At 41.6% G+C, this 19,429-nt stretch overlaps 1 protein-coding gene across 1 annotated transcript in view; it reads right to left on the bottom strand.

Moving 5' to 3' along the window:
* Positions 1-19,429, bottom strand: part of LOC118513984 — a 493,738-nt gene that overhangs the window by 94,633 nt on the left and 379,676 nt on the right. The window lies entirely within an intron of this gene.

The following is a 19,429-nucleotide window of genomic DNA, read 5'->3' on the forward strand; positions in this document are numbered from 1 at the left end:
ATGTTTGTTACCGGAGGATACAGAGGTGGCTGTTTATAGCAACAGTGGCCGCACCGTAACCTGCGCTAGCATCTATGACGATGCGCCTTAACAGCCGGCAATTCTATCAGTATGCGTTTCATACTGGTGTACTGGTGGTACAATGTGCAACCGAATTCTTTCCACCGCCGGAAGCAGCAGCATCCCGTTGGATGTTTGTCCAACGTTTTTTGGATGTGTTATGGAGCAGTATAGGTTAGCTCCTAGATGTTTCTTACCTTTGGCTAAACCGGAGAAGAGCCCCTGTTCTATATTAAAAGGAATTGCTGTGCTGTCGGCATGTGCACCATATCATACCATTGTATGATTGTGCACTTGCATGCAGACAAAATTTGTGTTGATAAATCTCGTGATAAATGTGATTAATTAGTAATAAAAGATGTGATCGTACACCTAACGCGGTCGTGTTTTAAACATATTTTAGTGTGACACATCCGAAACCGTTTTGGTACTTAGGTTCTAGTGGATCCGGGTGTGTTGTATTCTTTAACTTTTTAACGGATGTAACGTTATGCAATCACCGGAAAGGATCGGCGGAAGGCTATCATACAGAAAATTACGTACGATATTCATATATCTGTCCTGCTTTACAAGCCGTCTACCATGCTGATCGATTTCCTTGCAAGCTGGGCAGGTCATTCTATTTTAACATTACAGGATCGCAGTCTAACACATGGCGGTAGGTACCGGCTGCGTTAAGCTAAAAGGTTCCCGCCTTCGTCTCTGATTCTACTGGAATTTCGAACCGTTGAGCAGTTCGTACGTTAATTAAACGGACTGGCTAGCTTACTGGCTCAACAACTAGCGCCTAACAGTGGACCTTGTGCTTGCTGAACTTGTGCTTGTAGCTCATAGTTGAATAAGACGGACAGCCTGTCTTTATCCATCAGACTCCTAATCATTTCTTTCCATCCATCCGAAGAAAAAGTAAAAATTTTATCAAAAATTGAATATACAAGTCGTTTCTGAATTCTGAAAAATATTTTTTTCATGCTCACCTTCCTTATCGAGTTACCAAATTCCGTACCTAGGCACCACCTCTTGGAATAAAGACAAACGATGCCACTTCATACATTTATCAGATTTTTTCAATATCCACCAATGCAGTGTAGTCATGAAAACTGTTGAGACTCTATAATGAAATGAAATGATAAAATAAGGTTTTATTCGAACACATAAGTGTTAGCAAACTGAAATGAAACTTTGGATTGGTCTATTGAATTGAACTTTGGTTTTTCTAGTTCTCGATTTAAATTGAAAGTCTATCTATTTACCACGGTTTATTGTAATGGTTGCTTGTTTAAAAAAGAAGCAAACAATTGAACTTTAATTGAATGCAGACGTATAACATTAAATAGAAGCGCATAAAATGATCCCTGCTGTATTTCTTTTATTTTTCGAACCTCACTAGCATTTATTCCCAATCTGCTCGTTTAAGTATCTTGCTACACGTGCCGGCTTCTATTAAATTCCGGCACTATTTTAAATCATTCAATGCTTTTTTTTTGTTTATTGCACAAAAAACTACTCGAGTGCTCAATACATTAACATTATTCCAATGCGTTGATGTTCTACATATATATGCCAACTGTTGTTCATAGTGTCTAGTATAGTACCTGTTATGTAAAATAAATTGTAAGATATTTAAGTAACAAAACTTGTTTGTTTAATACATGTAGAACGGCCCGGCCGTATTGCTAAAAAACGAAAATCTTATCTAGTAAAAATAAAATTAGCAATACTTCACTGGCAACTCATGGTTTCTTAATATAGCAAAGGTTAATTATGTCAAATCCGATGTTTGTTTAATTTTAATTTTACAGATACAATTTCTTTGTACAGCCGAAAGTGACGCCAGTTGTGTCCGACCAAAAACCAAGTTATAAACTTTTATTAAAGCATGAAACATCGTCCTGAATAGCTAAATCATTTACATTTTATGAAACATTTCGTTTCACAAATGTATCAAGCAAAAGAAAAACTATTCCAAGTAATTTTTGTTCCAATTTTTGCGAAACCAAATCAACACATATGTACGCTCCAAAAAGTGGAATGCGAATGGTCTGATGTTTCTAACATATGAAATGTCCTGAAAGATTTTTATCCAAAGCCTTCTCAGTCGTGTTTATTCGTCGCGTATCATTCAGCCACGTGTTTACTGAGAATTTTCTGAAAGTATTTTATACTAAATGTTAATGGCTAATCCAACCTTTTCTTCTTGCAACAAAAGGCGCTTACGGGTGATGTGAAAAATATTCATTAACAAATCCTAGTTTCCCAATCATTTACTCTTAGTTGTGTTATTCTAAATCCGACTCTATAGTTGGCTCCGATAGGTTGGTGGCATTTCGTGATGGGAATCGAGGTTTTTCATTAAAGACTATGTTTTCAGCAAGTATTAAGGAATTCAGTCAGTAATTTAAAATTTATACTGTCGAATTGTCTATTTCAAAATTCCTCCATAATAGTTCTACCGATTTCAATTTAATTTCTAGTACACCTATGGTAAGAATGAGAATAATGTTTGCTGTAGTTATTATGCCGCTAAATGTTCCATATGTTTGCTATGCTTCTCTATGTACCACATTACCAGACGAGATACTGGGGAACTTTTTTTTTTGTATTCTATACATGATTCTCAGGGCAAGAACGAGTGTCCTGAATACAGCAGAAACGTTTATATTCTTCCTGTCTATGTATTTGAGACTTTTCTGTATTGTCTTTTATTTTTTGAGAAATGCATTCAACCCTCTCCATTAGTATATACAAATGCTAGTTATAATTACTTGGACGCAGAAAGGCAATGGAGTGGTTAATACTACCATGCAAATACCAAAAAACCCTCGAGTTCATTATTATTTCGGCATTCGCCCAGGTTGTAGTATCCATCTCTAAATATATAAATATGATTTACATGAACTGGTAAGCGGTTGAATACATGGTTTCAACCTCGAACATATACCTTGAAAATGCAATATAACGTATATTTCGGAACAAAGAAGTATTTTGATGAAAGTTATGCCTCGTTCAAATGTCAACTGATTATTTACTGACTGGTTTTTCACAGAATCATTCACAAAATGTCGTACCATACACGCGAAGCTTGTCTTTACGGGTTGTTGTATTTATAAATATTGAATTCTATCCTGATTTAGTTATTCTTAATATAAATTAATTTTTAAATAGAGCTCATGTCTACGATACGTTTCATCTGACTAATCAAACTAAACAAGCATCTGTTTTTGGGAATAAAACAAAAGCTTGATGTTTTAGCTAAATGTGATAGTGACGTATCGTGCTTTTTTGGCATGCTATTATGCTATTGGTGCGGTCCGGGGGTGTGCAAGACTGACTATCATCCAGTTACCGGTAACAAAAATCATAGAAAGCTATAGAAGGCCAAATAGACGAGTTAGAAATTGTGAATTTGGGTTTAAGTTTTTACGATCGACGATATTGTTTTCATTTTTTTTTTAATTTATAATATTACATTCATTTTTATTCAATATTCATTCCAGTTTTTTATAAGGCCTTCCTTATATATTTTCAAAATTGTATTTGGCATGGAAGATGCTCAAAAAGTTGGAAAAATATGGAATAATTTATTAAATTATCTTATCAATATACTTCGGGGGAGAGCCGCGGAGAAATCTAAGAATAATGTCTTAAGAGGTGTTGTAAGAAACGTGTGCACTGCTTGATTGTTCTTTTTTGAGGGATCTTTATTCCTATTCTAGACCCATAGCATGCATTCCATTAATTCATTCGATCGTGACCGCCTTCGGGAATGCCATGCCGGTTGCCTATAAGGTGCAAATAATCGGTTTACATGAATAGCTCAAATCAAGAATCTAGTGTGAAAATAACACAATACACTTTTATAGAAACACTTAAAAATAATTTACTGATTAAAATAGAGCAAAATACTCAGTCAATCAAAGCGAGCTAGGCACTCCACTCCTTCAATATTTGAGTCTTTTCTAGAAGAAAAACAAAAAACCCTTAAGTTCGTATGAAGTTAATTGTGTTTTAAAAGCTGTTAATTTTGATGAATTCCTGAAACTTTATTGCTGTATTATACTTTACTTTCTATAGGTTTAGCTTTCTGAAAATTGTTTTTGCTCTTATATGGGAGGTTTCCGATTCCGAAAGGTACTCATGCAAATCTATATGTTAAAAATGTCAAATGATCTCTACGCTTATGTATTCATACAAAAAAAAAAAATCTTTGGTTTCCATCAATTTTAGTTTTGATGCATTTTAATAGTGGCAAAAAGGAATAATTAAACTGTGTGTAGAATTGTGATGTAAGTATAACAGGTGTATGTAAAAATAAAATGTTTTATGATTTTTCACAACTTTTTATTGGTTTATTTTAGAACAAACAGGTGTTTGTATAACTCTGGTAAGGCCATATCTGAACCACTTATCTGTTCCTTGTAAATAATATTTACATGTTTGGAGATGGATATTACAACCGAAATAATAATTAACCTAACACATAATTGTGTATTTGCATGGTAATTTAACCACCCCATTGTCTTTCTCATCTCAAGCGTTTATAACTTATATTTCTACACAGTCAAATAAATAAAAACTTCTCATGCATAAAAAAATAAATAATAGCTTATGAAGATGGTTGAAAGCGTTTCTCAAAAAAAATGAGAAAAATTTAAAACTGGTGTACATAGATATGCTTGATGAATAACAACTTTTGTGCTGCATTCACGATTTATTTTTTTCATTTTTTTGCAATATAGCCTTCAATAGCGGAGCATAAGGTAGCACAGTATGATCCGACTTACAGATCACCTATCGGCATAAAAACTTCTATAAATCTTATTCTCATACCTACCATATATGCAGAAAAATTTGAATTCAAATCGGTACGACAATTTTGGAAAAATGTAGCAATAAACGATGCGAGAGCATTAATTTTGAATTAAATTTAAAGTTTCTCTAAAAAGATAAAATTTTATTGATAAAAACTCGTCTCATAGCCATAATGAATTGCAATCAAGCTATACCCAAGAATTAAGAATAACAGAGCTACAACACATCTAGCAGTAAATGTTTGAAAAACTAGGATTTGTTAATGAATAATATGTGTTGATTTGGTTTCGCAAAAATTGGAACAAAAATTACTTGGAATAGTTTTTCTTTTGCTTTATACATTTGTGAAACGCAATGTTTCATAAAATGTAAATGATTTAGTTATTCAGGACGATGTTTCATGCTTCAAAAAAAAAATTATAACTTGGTTTTTGGTCGGATTAAACGTTGTTTAATCTTCTTTTTCGGCTGTACATCCCATTACAGAATAGAATACCATAGAATGATGGTGAGAGCGTTGTTGTAACTTAGGAACAGCATGAGCCCTCTATTGTGATCCAGTATCCAAATCAGGATTAATTAATTAATAAAGAAATTGTATCTGTAAAATGAAAATTAAACAAACATCGGGTTTGACATAATTAACCTCTGCTATATTATGAAACCATGAGTTGCCAGTGAAGTAGTGCTAATTTTATTTTTACTAGATAAGATTTTCGTTTTTTAGCAATACGGCCGGGCCGTTCTACATGTATTAAACAAACAAGTTTTGTTACTTAAATATCTTACAATTTATTTTACATAACAGGTACTATTCTAGACACTATGAACAACAGTTGGCATATATATGTAGAACATCAACGCATTGGAATAATGTTCATGTATTTAGCACTCGAGTAATTTTTTGTGCAATAAACAAAAAAAAAAAAAAAAATCAGTCTGCCTCCAGCTTCCGTAGCGAGAGGATGCTCATCGCTTGGAAGCGCTCCTACGAGTTTTTTGTTAAAAGCAGATAGTGATAATTTCTCTCGAGTGCGATTGCGTAGCCCTCTAGATTACGCGTAGCGTGCTAATCGTTGTTTACGTCTTTCTCCGACTTTCGCTCGGAGTTTGTACTATCGATCGAGCGGCGCTTAGCCCTGATCGACGTTTGTGTCTAGTGTTGTGAGTGTGTGCACCTGTAGATCGTTGCGATAAGCGAGCGTATCATCGCTGCGTTGTCGCATCGATCGACGTTGGTAGCCAGTGAGTGTGTGTAGGTGTGTTTGTTTATTTGTGCATCGTTCCCCACGGTGAGTTTTTTTTCCCCTCTTTCTAAACCTTCCGTTGTGTCCGGCTCTACCATGGGGGTAGAGCAGGAAGAGTCCGAGTCGGATCGGGATGTTGGGCCTTGTAGGGAGGTCAAACGCAAGCCAGGTCGCCCTAAAGCCGCCCCAGCTACGAAAAAAGTGGCCCTGGAAGAGAGGCCTTCAACATCGAAGGCCTCGAACAGTGCCCCGCCGGCAAGCAATGCCCCGCTGACCCTCAACAGCGAGCCGCTATCGGAGCATCGAGCTCGTGCTTACCCGCCGTCATGGGAGGGTAAGCCGTTTGTTTTTTTCATGCCGCGATCAAAACAGCTCGATGTAAGGACGATCGCGGCACAGCTGTTTAAAAAATACCCGGGCGTTGCCGACGTGTTTCGGATGCGCCCGAACAAGATCAGGGTCACCGCAAAGGACCGGGCTCAAGCCAACGTCATTGCGGCTGATTCAGATTTCACGGAGCACTACCGGGTTTATATTCCCGGTAGTCTGGTTGAAGTGACCGGCGTAATCGAGGACTTCGATTATCCGGAGGAGGATATTTTGAACTTTGGGGTGGGTGCATTTCAAGCACCAGGTACCCCAAGGGTTAAAGTTCTTGAGGTGAAGAAGCTATTCAAGCTTGATCCCTCAACAAAGGATGAAAAAAAATATGTTCCGACCTCCTCCCTCCGGATCACGTTTGAGGGAACGGTACTTCCGCAGGCCCTCATCCTAGAAGGCCTCCGGATACCCATCAACCGGCCATACGTGCCAAGGGTGGCCACCTGTTCGAAGTGCAGCCGGATTGGACATGCCGATCCGTTCTGCACTCGCAAGATTTGCTGCGGAAAATGCAGAGGGGCTCACGCTACCGAGGAGTGCAAAGCCCCATCCCAGAAATGCTCGCATTGTCGGGAGGAGTGGCATGAGGTAGCCTTGTGCCCTGTGTATCGGAAACTCCAGAAGGAGCAGACAAAAACTGTAGCCGAGCGGGCACGCGGCTCGTACAGCGATGCTCTCAAGGGAGCAAACGCATCAAACCCTTTTGCAGTTTTGGGTGCATCTGCAAATGGCGAGCCTAGTCCGACTGCACCCGAACAGGTGCCACTGAGATCGGTAAAGATCATGAGAGTACCTTACAAAAAGGTACAGCGGAAGGTTCTAAAAACAAAAAATAGACCTTTGGCACCACAGCGCCACGCTAAAGCTTCTCCCCCTGGTTCAAAACGTGACGCTGATCCCAAAACTCCCGCCCCCCAAATTGCCAGGAAACAGCCCAAGAAGAAGCGATCTTCTCGGACTGAAGCTCCAGTGGAAAGCCTGGCTTTTCCGACGGAGCCCATGAGCTTCCCGAGAACTCCCACTCCGTCCCTGTCCGAGATCCTTGAGTCCCTTCTTATGACCCTCAACCTCCCGCAGCATCTGCACATGATCGCAACTTGGGCCCTTCCTTTCCTGAAGGGGATGATCAAACAGTGGCTGGCTCAATGGCCATGCTTAAGTATGATGGTCCGTTTGGATGATTAATGGCTCCTACGGCTACTATCATACAGTGGAACTGTAGGAGTTTGCTTGGCAAGCTAAACTCCTTTAAAGCATTAGTGGGCGAACACAACTGCGATGTGTTTGCCCTCTGTGAAACTTGGCTATCGGATGAAATTAAATTAACCTTCCCGGGATATAATATAATCCGTGAAGATCGCGTTACTAGGGGTGGGGGGGTACTGATTGGTGTTCGAAAGAGTCACACTTTCACCAGAATACCCACCCCTAGACAAGAAATAATAGAAACTGTCGCAGTTAAGGCAAAACTGGGCGTTCTTCACGTGACAATTGCATCTATTTATATCCCCCCGATAGCCAATAATGAACAGGAAAAAATTGAAAAGTTCAAAGAGGATCTTGGAAATTTAGCAGTGGTCTTGCCTGGACCGCTTTTGATCCTAGGAGATTTTAACTCCCATGGTACTGACTGGGGGTGCGATAAGGATGACATTCGCACTCCTATCATCCGAGATTTCTGCGACAGATTTGGGTTCTCTGCAAAGAAAACTGAGATGGTAGTCTTTTCTCCTTTCAGTGACACGCCGAAAAACAGGGAGAAAAGACTATTTGACCCGAAAATTGATGTCTTTTTGTACGGTGAAAAGATATCAACCACCGACAATTTTCGATACCTTGGTGTTTGGTTCAATTCAAGGCTAAACTGGAGTACACACATCACCCATCTGGTGCAAAAATGCAGTAAAAGAATCAACTTTCTAAGGACAGTCACAGGATTCTGGTGGGGCGCACATCCATCAGACGTCCTGCGACTGTATAAGACAACGGTACTATCCGTGTTGGAATATGGAAGCATATGCTTTCTTTGGGCATCCAACACGCATATCCTCAAGCTAGAGAGGCTACAGTATCGTTGTCTTAGACTCGCACTAGGGAGCATGAAATCAACACACAACATGTCCCTAGAAGTGATGACCGGAGTGATGCCGCTAAAACTTCGTTTTGAAATGCTGTCGCTTCGCCTTCTAGTCCGTTCTTCAGTATCAAATCCCTTGATCGAAGAAAATTTTAAAGCGCTTCTAGAGACAGGTTCTAAGAGCAAGATCTTGAAAATCTACGAAGATTTTGTTGCCCTACAAGTGCATCCTAGCGCTCCACAGGCATTAAACCGTGCTGCCCTTCCTGAGACCTACAGTTCCCTTTTAACAACAGATTCCTCGTTGCACGAGGAAATTAAGACCATACCGAATGATCTTCGCCCGATGGTAGTTCCGGGCATTTTCAGGGATAAGTATGGCCATTTAGACCAAAGTAGCCAGTATTATACTGATGGATCATCCTCTAAGGAAGGCACCGGCTTCGGCGTTTTTAGTGAGTCCGCCGAAGCATTTTTCAAATTGCGGGAGCCGTGTAGTGTCTACACCGCAGAACTAGCCGCAATCTTGTACGCACTATTGATTATAGCAGCGAGACCTTCGGATCAGTACTTCATCTTTACAGATAGCCTTAGTGCTATTGAAGCACTACGATCCCCGAAGGCTGTTAAGAGTCAGGATTTCCTTGTCATTAAAATCATAGAATTGCTTGGCTCCATGTTCGACAAGGCGTTCAGGATTTCGCTAATTTGGGTACCTTCTCATTGTGGAATTCCCGGCAACGAGAAGGCAGACTCACTGGCCAAAACAGGCGTCCAACAAGGCGCATTTTACGACCGTCCGATCTCGGCCCGAGAGTTTCTTCGCCTACCACAGCAACTTTTCCTGTCTCGCTGGCAGAGCATGTGGGAGGCAGATGATCTCGGGCGATTCCTTTTCTCGATCTCTCCGCAAGTGTCCCTGCGGCCTTGGTTCGGTGGGCTCTCTGTAGACCGGGCGTTCATACGCATGATGTCTCGACTTATGTCGAATCATTTCGCGTTGAACGCTCATCTGCAGCGTATAACTCTGGCTCAGACGAAGGTGTGTGGCTGCGGTGACGGATTTCACGATGTGGATCACCTTCTGTGGTCCTGCGTGGAGTTTGAAACTGCAAGACCCTCCTTGTTAAGCGCAGTCGAGAGCATCGGCAGACGACCGGGTATAGAAATAAGGGAAGTGTTGGCGACTAGGGACCTCGCCTACATGAGGCTCATCTACCGATTCGCCAGAGACAACGGTCTCATCCTTTGATTCCGCATCCCTATTATCCTTCCAATCCACATCCGCCACTCCTTTTGTTATATGTTGTGTTGTCTTTGTGGTAAATGTTTTATGTTGTGCAATGTGTGATCTGTTGACGGAGCAATTGCATTCGAGGGCAATTTTCTTACTGCCGTTAAAAGGAGGCAGGCTTGTGTGTTTTTTTTTGTCTGTAGTAGTGTGCTCCAAGTCAGTCCAGCTTTGGAACAGCGGGGTCGCCTGGGTTGGCGTTGGGCTCGGGAGTGGTCGGCGGGTACAGCCTCGTAAACAGTGGAGTCACTCCAGCTGTTGCGAGATGGAATCCGCCGATCTTTTTTGAGTTCGATGTTGACTTGGTTGATCACGGGCTGTGTCATTGCTGGGCTGCTTGGAGAACATTGCACGCAGAAAAATTCATGTTTGTACTGTGCAAATAACTGTGCTTGTTTGTTTCAGTCCAGACCCATAATAGACAACCGGACCAAACCAACCCCCTTCGAAGCCATAGCCACAGCAATAGAACCGGACCAAAAAATCTACAACACACACACACGCACAAACAATAGAAATGGACAACAACCACTCATCTTCACTACACAACCGAGCATGCCCGGGATATGGCAAATGACTAGGAGGAAATGCCTAGTCAATTTTCTTTCATTGTTTGTTTTCGTGAATTTAATTCACAGTCACCACACGCGGTGGTGACAATACGGCATCAGTCCGTAATAATAAATAAATAAATAAATAAATAAATAAACAAAAAAAAAGCATTGAATGATTTAACATAATGCCGGAATTTAATAGAAGCCGGCACGTGTAGCAAGATCCTTAAACGAGCAGATTGGGAATAAATGCTAGTGAGGTTCGAAAAATAAAAGAAATACAGCAGGGATCATTTATGCGCTTCTATTTAATGTTATACGTCTGCACGCAATTAAAGTTAAATTGTTTGCTTCTTTTTTAAACAAGCAACCATTACAATAAACCGTGGTAAATAGATAGACTTTCAATTTAAATCGAGAACTAGAAAAACCAAAGTTCAATTCAATAGACCAATCCAAAGTTTCATTTCAGTTTGCTAACACTTATGTGTTCGAATAAAACCTTATTTTATCATTTCATTTCATTATAGAGTCTCAACAGTTTTCATGACTACACTGCATTGGTGGATATTGAAAAAATCTGATAAATGTATGAAGTGGCATCGTTTGTCTTTATTCCAAGAGGTGGTGCCTAGGTACGGAATTTGGTAACTCGATAAGGAAGGTGAGCATGAAAAAAATATTTTTCAGAATTCAGAAACGACTTGTATATTCAATTTTTGATAAAATTTTTACTTTTTCTTCGGATGGATGGAAAGAAATGATTAGGAGTCTGATGGATAAAGACAGGCTGTCCGTCTTATTCAACTATGAGCTACAAGCACAAGTTCAGCAAGCACAAGGTCCACTGTTAGGCGCTAGTTGTTGAGCCAGTAAGCTAGCCAGTCCGTTTAATTAACGTACGAACTGCTCAACGGTTCGAAATTCCAGTAGAATCAGAGACGAAGGCGGGAACCTTTTAGCTTAACGCAGCCGGTACCTACCGCCATGTGTTAGACTGCGATCCTGTAATGTTAAAATAGAATGACCTGCCCAGCTTGCAAGGAAATCGATCAGCATGGTAGACGGCTTGTAAAGCAGGACAGATATATGAATATCGTACGTAATTTTCTGTATGATAGCCTTCCGCCGATCCTTTCCGGTGATTGCATAACGTTACATCCGTTAAAAAGTTAAAGAATACAACACACCCGGATCCACTAGAACCTAAGTACCAAAACGGTTTCGGATGTGTCACACTAAAATATGTTTAAAACACGACCGCGTTAGGTGTACGATCACATCTTTTATTACTAATTAATCACATTTATCACGAGATTTATCAACACAAATTTTGTCTGCATGCAAGTGCACAATCATACAATGGTATGATATGGTGCACATGCCGACAGCACAGCAATTCCTTTTAATATAGAACAGGGGCTCTTCTCCGGTTTAGCCAAAGGTAAGAAACATCTAGGAGCTAACCTATACTGCTCCATAACACATCCAAAAAACGTTGGACAAACATCCAACGGGATGCTGCTGCTTCCGGCGGTGGAAAGAATTCGGTTGCACATTGTACCACCAGTACACCAGTATGAAACGCATACTGATAGAATTGCCGGCTGTTAAGGCGCATCGTCATAGATGCTAGCGCAGGTTACGGTGCGGCCACTGTTGCTATAAACAGCCACCTCTGTATCCTCCGGTAACAAACATCCGACCGGGAGTTGAATCGGTCCGCAGCAAAGCAGCAAAGTGTCCACGCGCAGCCCAAACTCGTTTTCACCAAATGTATGCGACGTATCATTAACGTATCGTAGAATATAACTGAAACAATTTAAAACAGCAACCAATATAGGCGCCTCATTAGTTTCAAATCATAAAAAAGGTCGAGGAAAATAAACGATCACTTTCCTGCACAATAACAATCCAAATGCAAAATGTAAACAAACATCCCCCCTCCGATTGACAAAACACGTATCGCGTGTGCAATAGCCCTGACCATTTCCGAACTGTCAAATCTTTGTTTGGGACTCTATTTTACCTTTTTACCGACTCGAGAAGGCCCCCCCTAGAATCTTTTGTGTGCAGCACTGTGGCCTGTCATGTTTGTTGTACAGTGGGATTTCTGTATGGTCAAAACCCATTTGATGTAAACATTGTGCATTGTTCCTTAATACTGTTAATAGACAGCGAGTAGAACTTGATACAATACATTGTAACAAGTGGTTTGAGATTATCATATTCTCATGTTTCCTCCTTTGCTGAATATCAATGCAAGGTAACAAGTATTCATCGAATTACTGTTCCGTTTTCGTCCGAGAACGCCGTGCATGTTTTAGGCCCGATTGTTCACCCCTAGTGCGACTGAAAACTAGTACGAAGCTCCTGTAACCCTAAATGAATGGTAGGGTTAGCGGAGAGGGGATTTAATCAAATAATAGCAATATTTTATTAGACTTTCTTCAACCAATTTTGACCACACTGAAAGCACACTGAAAGCTCACTGTGAAGCTCTCGCAACGTGTACTGCGGATTGCATATCTTTAGGCGTAAATCCTACAGCGCCTAACAAATTTTGTCAGGGGGGGGCCTTCTCGAGTCTTTTACCGTAATTCGATGAATACTTTTTCCCGGGCAAAGATATTCAGGAAAGGAGGAAAAATAGGAATATCAGCATTTAAATCACATGTTATAATGTATATTATCATGTTCTACTCGCTGTCTAGTACCAGTATCAAGGAACAATGCACAATGTTTATATCAAATGAGTTTTGACCATTCATACATCCCACTGTACATAAAAAATGACAGGCCACAGTGCTGCATACAAAAGATTCTATGGGGGGCCTTCTCGAGTCTTTTACCAGATTTAATCGTAAATACCTATACAAAATCATGAACGCTATTGGATTTCGAGAATTATCATTAAACTTAAAACTTAAACTTCGAGCTTAAAAATACATACCCCCGCGCCACAAATTATGCTTAAACGACTGGAAAACAGAATGTCCATATAGTTTCAGAGCTTCATTGGTTTGACCACTAGATGGCGTCCTCTCGTTATCCCTGAGTCAAAGAGTCCATATAAAAATTCAAGTTTCTGAGCTTCAGAGGTTTCCTCTCTTCATCGCGTCCTTTCGATATCCCAGAGACATAAACTCGATGCATGAAAGTTTCAGTGCTTCAGTGATGCGCTCAGTAGATGGCGCTTTTTCACTATCGAATAGTTATATGATCGAGATTGTTTCTCCTATCCTCCGCACACAGGCATATTTGCAAAAAGCAAACCTCTTGGCGTGAATTTTTTTTTTTTTCGTTCATATTGTGGTATGCGAATGTGGGCATGCACGATCATGCACGCGCTCGCTCTTTGTTGTGTGTGCTTGCGTAATGGGTGACTGCGCGCGTCGATCCTTCGCACATGTGTGCGTGCGAGTGTGTGCGCGAGTTTGAGCCTTTGCGTGTTTCTGCATGTATGTTTTTGTGTGTGTCCTTGAAACATGTTTCCGATCGCATACGCGTGAAAAAAAGAACTTTTTCGCAATTCCCATAACAACGGAGGTTTTGAGGAAGAGATCTACATTATGCATAAATCTCTTTTAACAACGGGAGGAAGAGAGTTCTGAACACTCTCAAACGTTTTGTTTCGCACTATTTTGTACGCTCCTATCATTCGACGTATCACACGGCATCACAGATCTAGTTGTAACGCTTCGAATTAGCGAACGAGTGTTTCTGGAACAAATCCACAACTAAATCCATAAAACAAAAAAGTATCTCTCCTATCCACTCATTTCAAAGGTTCTTGAGCAAAGTCCAAAGTTAAGAGAATAAAAAAAGAGCAGAAGGCAAGGGGTATGTATCGAAAGCGTAAAAAACGGGGAAAGCATTGTTGCGTAGCTTTTTCGCTTCTGTGATGAGCTTGTAAGCTCTTATCTTTTTCGAAAACCTGAAAGCTCAGTCTTATATCCCCTGCTAAATGTGGTCTTTTTACATTCCATTTAGACTCAAGCTTTAGTCTAAATGACCCCATTCAGAAGTCGTTCAAGCAATTTGTAGCGCTTGGGACGAACAAATTTCGGCAGGCGAGGGCCTTCTCAAGTCTATTTCCTTAACGGTTCGAAATTTATTACCGCTCATTCCTCTTACTCCTTCCTTCGGTCCCTTTTTTCCTTTATTTATATATTTTTGCGCTAGTGGGGCAGCCTACTGGAAACGCGCGGTACTATGGAGACGGTTGGGTCAAATTAATTTGACATTCTCCCCCTCAGCGTAAGATCACATTGTATGAATGTGGCTTTGTTTACATCCGGCAGTTTTTGCGTGTTCTGATCGTCATTGCCCGGTTCTGCAATTTTAGTGCTTTCGTTGGTTTTCCCTATCAATATTTTCCTCCTTGACCATTGTTGTAAGTGTAACATCTCAGTTAAGTGGTTAGTCGCACTAATAAGCCCACCCCGTTTGTGTCGTCGCCTGTCTAGCCTACTGCTAATGGTTTAATGCGCTTAAACCACTTTTCTCGCCGCGTTAAGGTGAGTATATATTCCGCAACCCACGATTCCCGGATCTTTTCTGTTACGCCTGCGAAAAAAGCACATGATTTTCAAGATTACCTCTCTATCGTCGAACTCTTCCATCGGATGATTTTGGTTTGGAATTTCAAAACAATGGTTCGTCGTTAGCCACGCCACTCCTAGAAACTCCCCAGTCGAGGCGCCCGTGCAGAAAATCGAACGCTTGTCCGTTCGGGTCCCCTGTTGCAACGTATCCATCCGATTACGGATTTCGAAGCCACCTTCCACTTCGATGATTCAAACCTCTCCCGGTAATTCTCGTTCATCGTTTTTGAGGGTATCTTTCCTGGCGTTTTGGCCTCACCTAGCGAATTGGTTGTGATGTATCTTTTTTTTTGTAGATTGTCTGGTTCATGTGAGAATATGAGGGAATTGCCGTAAGCGTTTGCGTCTTGTCGCAAGGATCCACGGGGTTTCGGTCCGAAGGCGATCCAACCTAAGCGGGTTTTGATGGCGGCTGGCTCCTGTTTCCTTCCCTCGACGTATGCAAATGGACGTATTAGCTGACAATTATCGATGCCGATGAGAATTCGCGGTGTCACGTCGGAAAAAGATCGCAACTTTAGACCTTCCAGATGCTTATACTTTCTAGACGTAGCATCTGCTGAGAACGATTGTGAAGGTAACGAGAGGTGTTTGCAGAGTGTGTACCTTTGTGAGCGTAAATTTTCTCATCGTGTTGTCGACGCTGGCTATTTGTTGTGCTACCTTTACTGAACGACTTTCATCCTTTTCAGTCTCACCGGTCCCTCTGATGCACAACGGATGCGGTGTCGCTTTAAGACCCAGTTCACCGAACAAACTCTCTTCAATAGACGTTTCCGTTGAACCACTATAAAAACGCGCACGTCTTCACGGCCTTATTGTCGCCAAATACAACCACAGGTACGTATTTGAGTAAGACTCCTCCGCTAGTGGACGAATGGGTGTTTACAATTACCTTCTTTGCTGGTGTACACGCGTCGTCAGTGGGTATTGGCGCAGTCGAGGCCGGAGTACTGGTTCGGTTTCATCCCGTATCGTGTAACAGTTGATGGTGTATAGATCTGCAACCGTCTACACCCCACTGCTTTCGCGATCTACTTCTGCCTCCGTCTTAACGCAGGCAGTATAGTTGACTCTGCTTCCACGTCGGAAGCGTTCGATGTGTGGGCTGAGAGCCAGGATTGGTGTTGAACCCATCAGACATTGCTGAGGCAAATCTGCTGGGTTTGTCGTCGTCCTTGTGTGCCCACGTTGACTCTCGGCACGATCGAAGGCATCGCTATAAACTCGCTACGCGTTCAACTGCAAAACACTCACTTGAAGCCTCTCCGACTTTAGTTTTACTATCTGTATCTGGAGATCGTTTTCTCGGCGCAGGATCTCGGAATCCATCACTTCTACTTCCTCCCAGCTCATCTGAAAAGGATCAAGCGACGTTTGTCGGCCATCGAGCCATGGCTGTGGATTTCGCTGCGATGGCGTAGTGACACTCGTCGATGGCGTCTGTTGGCGTCTCTCAAAGTGTGATGTTATCGGCAGATTTGGTATGGTGGATGTGAAGTTGAGTGATGCGGCATTCGTCAGCGTAATCGGTGTCGCGAGTGTGGAAGAGTGTCCCGTTCTTACGTCGTCTTCGCGAGTCGCGCTAACCGTGGTTGCTGGGGCCGGGGTTGACCCCCTTTGACCCCGGGTCGGTGGTGTGTGCCGCGAACGATTGCGGCGCTTGGCGTGGATTTCTACCCACACTGCTGGGATCTGCAGTACGCAGATCTACCTGTTCAGTTGGTCCTGGAAGTTTTCCGCGTCGAGTATCTTCCAAGGTGATGTGTTCGCTTCCCACTCCGACGCTAGGCTGTCGCGATTCAGAATCGCTCACAAACGACACTTAGCGTCTTGCGGTACGAGAATTCTCTCCTAGTGACCGCGAATTGGACCATTGCCGTACTATGTGATTCGGAATCGGTGGAGTGACATATGTGATTCGGAATCACAAACGGACTGTCCGGAGTTTGTTCCGCATGATACTTTGGTTACGGTTACGACACTAAGCTGCGGTGTTGCCCTAGTGTTCTTACGCGACGTACGTGTGTGCGTGGGATTACGTTTTCGCTACCGTTACATTTAAAAATGTGCTTACCATCGTTCAATTCCACTAGAAGAGAGGTTCAACATTTGGACCATCTAAAGTTTCTCCGTCGTCAAAAGCAGTTTGGAAGCACCCGTAAGGACCTTTAAAATTTTTGCTCTTGTTGGTTTTCGTGGTATTTCCGAAAAATCCATTTTGAAGGTTTTGTCACTTCCCGACATTTTCCTCAAGACAAGCACTGCCCACAAAAACTAACTGTTAGTAATTTGGAAAGGTTTGGTTTTTTGTCGTTTCTCTGGACCCTGATATACAGTCATTTACTCCACTATACGAGCACCTGTTGTTTTTGATTTTTTAAAGAACAAAATTGGTTTTATTTGACAATAATATTTACATTAATATGTCGCTTTGAACATCCTGACAGGTATCCTCCTATTTAGTGTTTACGCTGTAGTTTTCTACCGAATTTAATTAATTTGAAGAAAATAAGTCATATTTTTATGAAGACCAGTTATACTAACTGGTAGAGGAAGGTCACTTAAGCTGCCTTCATGAAAGGAATCATCCCATATATTATTTGAATCTACTTAATCTATCTTGGGGCGGTCCGGTGGCCGAGGCGACAGCGGCGCCGGTCTTCACACGGCAGGGCCGGGGTTCAAATCCCATCCAGACCGCCTCCCCGTACGTAAGGCTGACTACTTTACTACGGGTAAAACTAAGTCACAGAAAGCCAGAAATGGTAGGCCGAGACCTCTCGAGGTTGTAGTGCCAAGGAAGAAGAAGAAGAAGAAGAAGAATCTATCTTACGTACCTAAAGTATCTAACTAACTAACCTAAATTATCTTATTTTGAACAAGGAAATACTTACAATATGTACATTTTCAAATCTCCTGCCTAATCATCAATGAACAACGTCTGAATTATCCTAAAATTAGATGCCAGCCATTTATGTTTAAAGTTATCCAGATTTTGTGGGATATGATTCCTGACAAGAAGTGTTCCAGCTTCCTTGTGAAGCTGTGCTGTGCGGTATCTTGACGGGTGATTGAGGATCATTTTCAAAAATTTGTTTTGTATTCGCAGTACAGCAAGGATACTCCTGTTGGAGCATGACCCCCAGATGTGTGATCCATATAGAATTACAGGTAGTATAACTTGTTTGTACAGTATAAGTTTGCTTTCTATTGTAAGAGTGGACCGTCTTTTGATAAGATAAATCCTCTGACTGAGTTAAAGCTTTTCAATATGTCATACTACAAACGCATGGTAGGGGTCCAGGGGACTGCATTGTCGTGGATTGCTATTTGATTCACTTTCCGTTGGATTGTCGCCATAGTACGCTTTCGGTAAGGTAGGACAATGGCCTACGTTTTACTGCTGTTCACCAGTATCTTCCAGTCGTTTAAATGTTTTAAATATTTATCAACGCTATTTTGCAGTCCAGAATGGAGCTTTGCATAGACCGGAGAGCTATGCATGGAACATCAGTAGTGTAGCAATTGTGTAGAAGAGGTCCTAAGACGCTCCCCTGAGGAACACCTGTACTGTTACTGCAGGGCTCTGATCGGATTGAGCCCAAATGAACTGCTGACGTACGGTCACAAAGTTAGCTTTGAATGATTTTTAAAATGTACATTGGTAAACCTTGTACATTCAATTTGTGCAGAAGCCCATGGTGCCTTACGTTATCAAAGGCTTTTGTAATGTCTAAAAGTGTTATGGCAGTGGACCAGCCACGGATTTTGCCCTGGTTTATGATGTTAATCATACGTTGCAGTTGATGAGACGTAGAGTGACCTTTCCTGAAACCAAATTGAACTTCAGTCAGGGTGTTATTCTCAGAGCAATGGTTTTCCATTCTTGTATGAATAATGCGCTCCAGGATTTTGCTGAGAACGTACAGTAAGGAGATAGGCCTTATGTGGCCTTATGTAACTGGAAGCCATGCAGGGATCTTTCCCAGGTTTCCTGATAGGAATAACCTTTGCATGTTTCCAGTGAGCTGGGAAATATCCTAACTCAAGGCACCTATTGAAGATGTTGGTCAGAAGGGTCAAAGAATTGAATCCAAGATGTTTTAGGCAGATGTTGAAAAAGCCATCCGGCCCGGTGCCTTGAAGGAACGCTGTATTTGATTATGAATTTCACTTCGTGAGGTCCTATTTATGACTAAAGCAGGGTCAGAGTGGGAATTGATTTCACCAATACTATTTTGCACAATGTTTTCATGTGGACTGGTCATTGTGTCGCTGATGTTATGCGAGCTAGCAAAAACGTTGGCTAATAAGGATACTTTTTCTTGTGGTGTGAAGCAAATAACAAATGGGGTTACTTTTCACAGGAGGAATGGGTTTGGGATTAGTGCGCGAGA

The sequence above is a fragment of the Anopheles stephensi genome, chromosome X, assembly GCF_013141755.1.
Source record: "Anopheles stephensi strain Indian chromosome X, UCI_ANSTEP_V1.0, whole genome shotgun sequence".
Lineage (NCBI taxonomy): Eukaryota > Metazoa > Arthropoda > Insecta > Diptera > Culicidae > Anopheles > Anopheles stephensi.